Source organism: Somniosus microcephalus, unplaced genomic scaffold, assembly GCF_052327205.1.
Source record: "Somniosus microcephalus isolate GS21.2 unplaced genomic scaffold, FLI_Smic_1.0 unresolved_chr4, whole genome shotgun sequence".
In the NCBI taxonomy this organism is placed as follows: Eukaryota; Metazoa; Chordata; class Chondrichthyes; order Squaliformes; family Somniosidae; genus Somniosus; species Somniosus microcephalus.
The window spans coordinates 8,200,247-8,207,824 of NW_028225182.1; the positions used below are offsets into that span (position 1 = coordinate 8,200,247).

At 46.5% G+C, this 7,578-nt stretch overlaps 2 non-coding genes across 2 annotated transcripts; both read left to right on the top strand.

Moving 5' to 3' along the window:
* Nucleotides 1–3,201: 3,201 nt before the first annotated feature.
* Nucleotides 3,202–3,274, top strand: trnak-cuu (transfer RNA lysine (anticodon CUU)). The gene has a single exon. It is a non-coding gene; the product is annotated as a tRNA-Lys (tRNA).
* Nucleotides 3,275–7,252: 3,978 nt separating this feature from the next.
* Nucleotides 7,253–7,325, top strand: trnak-cuu (transfer RNA lysine (anticodon CUU)). Its single transcript has one exon. It is a non-coding gene; the product is annotated as a tRNA-Lys (tRNA).
* Nucleotides 7,326–7,578: the final 253 nt, after the last annotated feature.

A 7,578-nucleotide genomic window follows, 5' to 3' on the forward strand; every position in this document is an offset into this window, starting at 1 on the left:
TTGAATGAAGTCTGGCTTCTCTCAGGATGGTTACAGACACTTCAGCTTTGTCTTTTGTATTCATCCATCTTTTCTGTTTATTTACTCTATCTAATCGTTTTCTTGATTTTAAAACCCTCTGTCAAATTTCCTCTTAGCCGTCTATGCTCTAAGGAGAACAGCTCCAACTTCTCTGGTCTATCCACGTAACGGCAATCGTTCATCACTGGAACCAATGAAGTACAAATGCATCAATGATTTGTTCGCCCCGCACCGAGAGAGACAACATCCAGAGAAAAACACAGGAGGAAATCGATTTCAAGTGGATGCCTACCCGCACTTGGTGCCGAGCTTTCGCGAACACGTCTGTTGTGCTCTCATGTAAAAAATATAATTTTGTCCGAACAGTTTGCCTGGCGCGAAAGGATCTGAATTGCAAAGGAGCAGGCATGAAAAGCTGCATTGATGTGCTTGCTGCCAGGAGGCTGGCAGCAGCTTTCCTGGTGGTCTAGTGGTTAGCATTCGGCGCTTTCACCGCCGCGGCCTGGGTTCGATTCCCGGTCAGGGAACAGTGCGTTTTGGGGCTATTTGAATTGCCACCATGCAACGCACCCATACGGAGCAATGCTCCGCCCCTGATTCAACATTCCACACCGCTGCTCAACATCACTCTTCATACATCGATACAAAATATACATCCTTGATTTCTGTAAAATGCGTGCTGTTTCAAAGTCAGCAGGAATTGATTTCTGTCAAATTTAGACTGGCTGACTTTAAATGTTGCCAACATTTAACTGCAGCTCACAGTGTAAGGGCAGTCACGGTTTTCATCAGTCTTCCGTGTATCTTCTTGCCCACTGCACCTCCCAACAAACTTAGCTTATCACAGGCACGGCTATCGATTAATTCATTGCCAGTGTGAAAAATGCAAATTTTGAAACATACAAACGTGTGCAAGCCTATAATCAGAGAATCCGTGGCCTGTGATAACTTGAGCATTAAGATGTTCATTAGCCCTTCCTGTATTGCTCAGTAGCCCACTGCGTGAGGAACTAAGAACCACGGGCATTTTCACTTCTGTGTCGGGCTCAGCACCATACCTGAAGATTGAACTTGATTTGGCTCGTGATCAGTGCGGCTCAGTGAGACTTCGGCCCGTCTCTCCCTTCACAACCCATCAGTGTGGAGAAAAGAACAGGGAATTTTAAACATGTGTTGTGCTCTGTAACTTTATTTGAACATGTCATTGCATTTCACGCTGTGTCCAACACAGTGAGGTCCCCCGTGCTGTGTCAGCATTGTATCTTTATCAACACTGCAGCTTTACATTAACACAACCTGAGCTCCGAGATCTGGTCGGGTCACATTGCCCGAAGTGAGGAATGAGCGAGAGGGGCAATTCCACCCGGGGATAGAAAAATCTCCAAAAGAACAACAGTATACTGCTTTTGATGTGAAGCCGAAATAGCTCAGTTGGGAGAGCGTTAGACTGAAGATCTAAAGGTCCCGGGTTTCGGTAGGTTTTAGTTACTTTCTGTCTCCTCCACTACAAGAGGAGTGAATGAGGAGAAATTTTACGCTCCTGTTGCCGCGTTTCTCAAACGAATGGGAGTGAAACCACATCGGACATGCTGGATCCGGCTCCAACCGTCCGCTGCATGTGCGAATCCAGTCGGGGTCCCGCCGTCTGCTCTTATACCGGAGCAGTGTTTGTGGGAGGGGCTGTGGTGCGATAATAAATTTTAGAATGAGGTTTGTTAGACCATAGAGCTGTCTTTCTGTTGGTTTCGATTTACACTCTGCCCAGTTGTATATACGAACAGTTAACAATGTTTAACCGATGTGGTGTGTTCAATGATTGTGCAGTAACTCGGTCACCCAGTGTGAGGCTGAAAGACAATCTCGCAGCCTGGGTTCGAGCCTGGCCAACAAGAGCATTGTGGCCGGTTAGCCCAGTTGGTGAAAGCCTGGTGTTGATAAGGACAAGGTCGCGAGTTTGATCCCCGTACTGGCCATCAGGATGTTTTCATAATTTTACACTTTTCCCGCACATTTCAAATACAAACTTTATAAGGAAGCCAATGCACACAGACTCACGGGGGATTTATTTGGATTAACATCCATTGCACCTTTGCCACCGGGGCTGAGAGACACATCTTTCTGTTTATTTGTCTTTCTGGGTTTGCTGTTGAACGTTGAACAGGTGGCCTGTTCCCGATAAGGTTAACAGGCAGGTAATAGACAGACAGAGCAGCTCTGACCCCGCGAGATGGGCAAAAGTCTTTAGTTCAGGACAAATGCATCAATGAAATGCTCGCCGGCACCGAGAGAGACAACATCCAGAGAAAACCACTGAAGGAAATCGATTTCAAGTGGATGCCTACCCGCACTTGGTGCCGTGCTTTCGCGAACACGTCTTTTGTGTTCTCATGTTAAAAATATCATTTTGCCCGAGCAGTTTGCCTGGTGCGAAAGGATCTGAATTGCAAAGGAGCAGGTAGGAAACACTGCATTGCTCTGCTGTGCTTGCTGGCAGGAGACTTGCTGCAGCTTTTCTGGTAGTCTAGTGGTTAGGATTCAGGCACTTTTACCGCCGCGGCCCGGGTTCGATTCCCGGTGAGGAAACAGTGCGTTTTGGGGCTGTTTGAATTGCCACCATACAACGCTGAAATAGCTCAGTTGGGAGATCGATTAGACTTGAACACGCAAACTTTCTGATCTGGAGTCAGATGCGCTACCGTTGCACCATGAGGTCCACAACATAACCACGGATGTTCGTAGTTTGTATATATACTCGTTCCACAAACACTGTTTCATTCCTCCTGCCTTCTCCTGATTCCTCAGTGTCATGCACAGAAGCGCCTGATGCCCTCATTTGTTTAAAGTAACAAGCAGACACAAACACAGGTAATTCGTTCAAAATCTACCCGCAGGTGGCCACAGACACAATAAACAGAGCCAGAGAGACAGACAGAATCGGGAATCTCCGGGAAATAGACAAGCGATATTGACAAGGACTAAAGCGATTTGTGATCAGAAATTTGCCTGGACCCCTGTGGTTAATGAAAGGGATTTTGCTGCTTGAGTTCCTTATACGCCTTGGGCTTCTGGAGAACTTGTTTCGTAGTTTGCAGAAACGCGGCTCAGACATGCTGTTGTGACCGGGCCGGAGCCACAAGGTTCATGACTGCAATCAGCGACAAGGCAATGTTGCTTCAACAGGCCCGGCTAGCTCAGTCGGTAGAGCATGAGACTCTTAATCTCAGGGTCGTGGGTTCGAGCCCCATGTTGGGCGGTAGTTATTTTGTTAAACTTTTATGTTGCTTTCAAAGCGTCATTAATTAAGCGATATCCTTGTTTTGCACAATGAAAGAAATGCGAACTGAGAAAATACTGCAGATGCTGGAAATATGAATTGAAACAGAAAATGCTGGAGATACTCAGCAGGTCAGGCAGCATCTGCGAAGAGAGAAGCAGAGGTAACGTTTCAGGTCGATAACCTTTCGTCAGAACTATAAAAAAAAAGGAAATGGAACAGATTTTTAAGCAGTGCGGGGGATTCAATGAGATCATGGCTGATCTCCTGCCTCAATTCCACTCACCGGCCCTATCGCCATATCCCTTGATGCCCTTACCAGTCAGAAATCTACCCACTTCTGTTTTGAATATACCCAATAACTGAGCCTCCACAGCACTCTGGGGAAGAGAATTCCAAAGATTCACCACTTTCTGTGTGAAGAAATGTCTTCTCTCAGTCCTGAATGGCCTAACCTTTATCCTGAGGCTGTGTCCGCTGGTTCTAGACTCCCCAGCCAAGGGAATCATTCTCCTAGCATCCAACCGATCAAACCGTGTAATAATTTTGCATGCTTCATGAGATCCCCTCTCATTCTTCCGAATTCAAGAGATTACAGGCCTAGTTTACTCAATCTCTTAACACAACCGCTTCCCCGAGGCGTGGCTAGTTCTGGAGTATACGCTTTTAGTGCTGCAGACGGAGTGTTGTCGGAGCTCATTGCATTTGCTGTAACTAATCAGCTCAGCTGTTTCTTAATGTCGCTTTGAATTAATCGAATTGAATGAAGTCTGGCTTCTCTCAGGATGGTTATAGACACTTCAGCTTTGTCTTTTGTATTCATCCATCTTTTCTGTTTATTTACTCTATCTAATCGTTTTCTTGATTTTAAAACCCTCTGTCAAATTTCCTCTTAGCCGTCTATGCTCTAAAGAGAACAGCTCCAACTTCTCTGGTCTATCCACGTAACGGCAATCGTTCATCACTGGAACCAATGAAGTACAAATGCATCAATGATTTGTTCGCCCCGCACCGAGAGAGACAACATCCAGAGAAAAACACAGGAGGAAATCGATTTCAAGTGGATGCCTACCCGCACTTGGTGGCGAGCTTTCGCGAACACGTCTGTTGTGCTCTCATGTAAAAAATATAATATTGTCCGAACAGTTTGCCTGGCGCGAAAGGATCTGAATTGCAACGGAGCAGGCATGAAAAGCTGCGTTGATGTGCTTGCTGCCAGGAGGCTGGCAGCAGCTTCCCCGGTGGTCTCGTGGTTAGGATTCGGCGCTTTCACCGCCGCGGCCTGGGTTCGATTCCCGGTCAGGGAACAGTGCGTTTTGGGGCTGTTTGAATTGCCACCATGCAACGCACCCTTACAGAGCAATGGTCCGCCCCTGATTCAACTTTCCACACCGCTGCTCAACATCACTCTTCATACAGCGATACAAAATATACATCCTTGATTTCTGTAAAATGTGTGCTGTTTCAAAGTCAGCAGGAATTGATATCTGTCAAATTTAGAGTGGCTGACTTTAAATGTTGCCAACATTTAACTGCAGCTCACAGTGTCAGGGCAGTCACGGTTTTCATCAGTTTTCCGTGTATCTTCTTGCCCACTGCACCTCCCAACAAACTTAGCTTATCACAGGCACGGCTATCGATTAATTCATTGCCAGTGTGAAAAATGCAAATTTGGTAACATACAAACGTGTGCAAGCCTGTAATCAGAGAGTCCGTGGCCCGTGATAACTTGAGCATTAAGATGTTCATTAGCCCTTCCTGTATTGCTCAGTAGCCCACTGCGTGTGGAACTAAGAACCACGGGCATTTTCACTTCTGTGTCGGGCTCAGCACCATACCTGAAGATTGAACTTGATTTGGCTCGTGATCAGTGCGGCTCAGTGAGACTTCGGCCCGTCTCTCCCTTCACAACCCATCAGTGTGGAGAAAAGAACAGGGAATTTTACACATGTGTTGTGCTCTGTAACTTTATATGAACATGTCATTGCATTTCACGCTGTGTCCAACACAGTGAGGTCCCCCGTGCTGTGTCAGCATTGTATCTTTATCAACACTGCAGCTTTACATTAACACAACCTGAGCTCCGAGATCTGGTCGGGTCACATTGCCCGAAGTGAGGAATGAGCGAGAGGGGCAATTCCACCCGGGGATAGAAAAATCTCCAAAAGAACAACAGTATACTGCTTTTGATGTGAAGCCGAAATAGCTCAGTTGGGAGAGCGTTAGACTGAAGATCTAAAGGTCCCGGGTTTCGGTAGGTTTTAGTTACTTTCTGTCTCCTTCACTACAAGAGGAGTGAATGAGGAGACATTTTACGCTCCTGATGCCGCGTTTCCCAAACGAATGGGAGTGAAACCACATCGGACATGCTGGATCCGGCTCCAACCGTCCGCTGCAGGTGCGAATCCAGTCGGGGTCCCGCCGTCTGCTCTTATATCGGAGCAGTGTTTGTGGGAGGGGCTGTGGTGCGATAATAAATTTTAGAATGAGGTTTGTTAGACCATAGAGCTGTCTTTCTGTTAGTTTCGATTTACACTCTGCCCAGTTGTATATACGAACAGTTAACAATGTTTAACCGATGTGGTGTGTTCAATGATTGTGCAGTAACTCGGTCACCCAGTGTGAGGCTGAAAGACAATCTCGCAGCCTGGGTTCGAGCCTGGCCAACAAGAGCATTGTGGCCGGTTAGCCCAGTTGGTGAAAGCCTGGTGTTAATAACGACAAGGTCGCGAGTTTGATCCCCATACTGGCCACCAGGATGTTTTCATAATTTTACACTTTTCCCGCACATTTCAAATACAAACTTTATAAGGAAGCCAATGCACACAGATTCACGGGGGATTTATTTGGATTAACATCCATTGCACCTTTGCCACCGGGGCTGAGAGACACACCTTTCTGTTTATTTGTCTTTCTGGGTTTGCTGTTGAACGTTGAACAGGTGGCCTGTTCCCGATAAGGTTAACAGGCAGGTAATAGACAGACAGAGCAGCTCTGACCCCGCGAGATGGGCAAAAGGCTTCAGTTCAGGACAAATGCATCAATGAAATGTTCGCCGGCACCGAGAGAGACAACATCCAGAGGAAACCACTGAAGGAAATCGATTTCAAGTGGATGCATACCCGCACTTGGTGCCGTGCTTTCGCGAACACGTCTTTTGTGTTCTCATGTTAAAAATATCATTTTGTCCGAACAGTTTGCCTGGTGCGAAAGGATCTGAATTGCAAAGGAGCAGGTAGGCAAACACTGCATTGCTGTGCTTGCTGGCAGGAGACTTGCTGCAGCTTTTCTGGTAGTCTAGTGGTTAGGATTCAGGCACTTTTACCGCCGCGGCCTGGGTTCGATTCCCGGTGAGGAAACAGTGCATTTTGGGGCTGTTTGAATTGCCACCATACAACGCTGAAATAGCTCAGTTGGGAGATCGATTAGATTTGAACACGCAGACTTTCTAATGCTGGAGTCAGATGCGCTACCGTTGCACCATGAGGTCCACAACATAACCACAGATGTTCGTAGTTTGTATATATACTCGTTCCACAAACACTGTTTCATTCCTCCTGCCTTCTTCTGATTCCTCAGTGTCATGCACAGAAGCGCCTGATGCCCTCATTTGTTTAAAGTAACAAGCGGACACAAACACAGGTAATTCGTTCAAAATCTACCCGCAGGTGGCCACAGACACAATAAACAGAGCCAGAGAGACAGACAGAATCGGGAATCTCCGGGAAATAGACAAGCGATATTGACAAGGACTAAAGCGATTTGTGATCAGAAATTTGCCTGAACCCCTGTGGTTAATGAAAGGGATTTTGCTCCTTGAGTTCCTTATACGCCTTGGGCTTCTGGAGAACTTGTTTCGTAGTTTGCAGAAACGTGGCTCAGACATGCTGTTGTGACCGGGCCGGAGCCACAGGTTTCCTGACTGCAATCAGCGACAAGGCAATGTTGCTTCAACAGGCCCGGCTAGCTCAGTCGGTCGAGCATGAGACTCTTAATCTCAGGGTCGTGGGTTCGAGCCCCACGTTGGGCAGTAGTTATTTTGTTAAACTTTTATGTTGCTTTCAAAGCATCATTAATTAAGCGATATCCTTGTTTTGCACAATGAAAGAAATGCGAACTGAGAAAATACTGCAGATGCTGGAAATATGGATTGAAACAGAAAATGCTGGAGATACTCAGCAGGTCAGGCAGCATCTGCGAAGAGAGAAACAGAGGTAACGTTTCAGGTCGATAGCGTTTCGTCAGAACTATAAAAAAAAAGGTAACGGAACAGATTTTTAAGC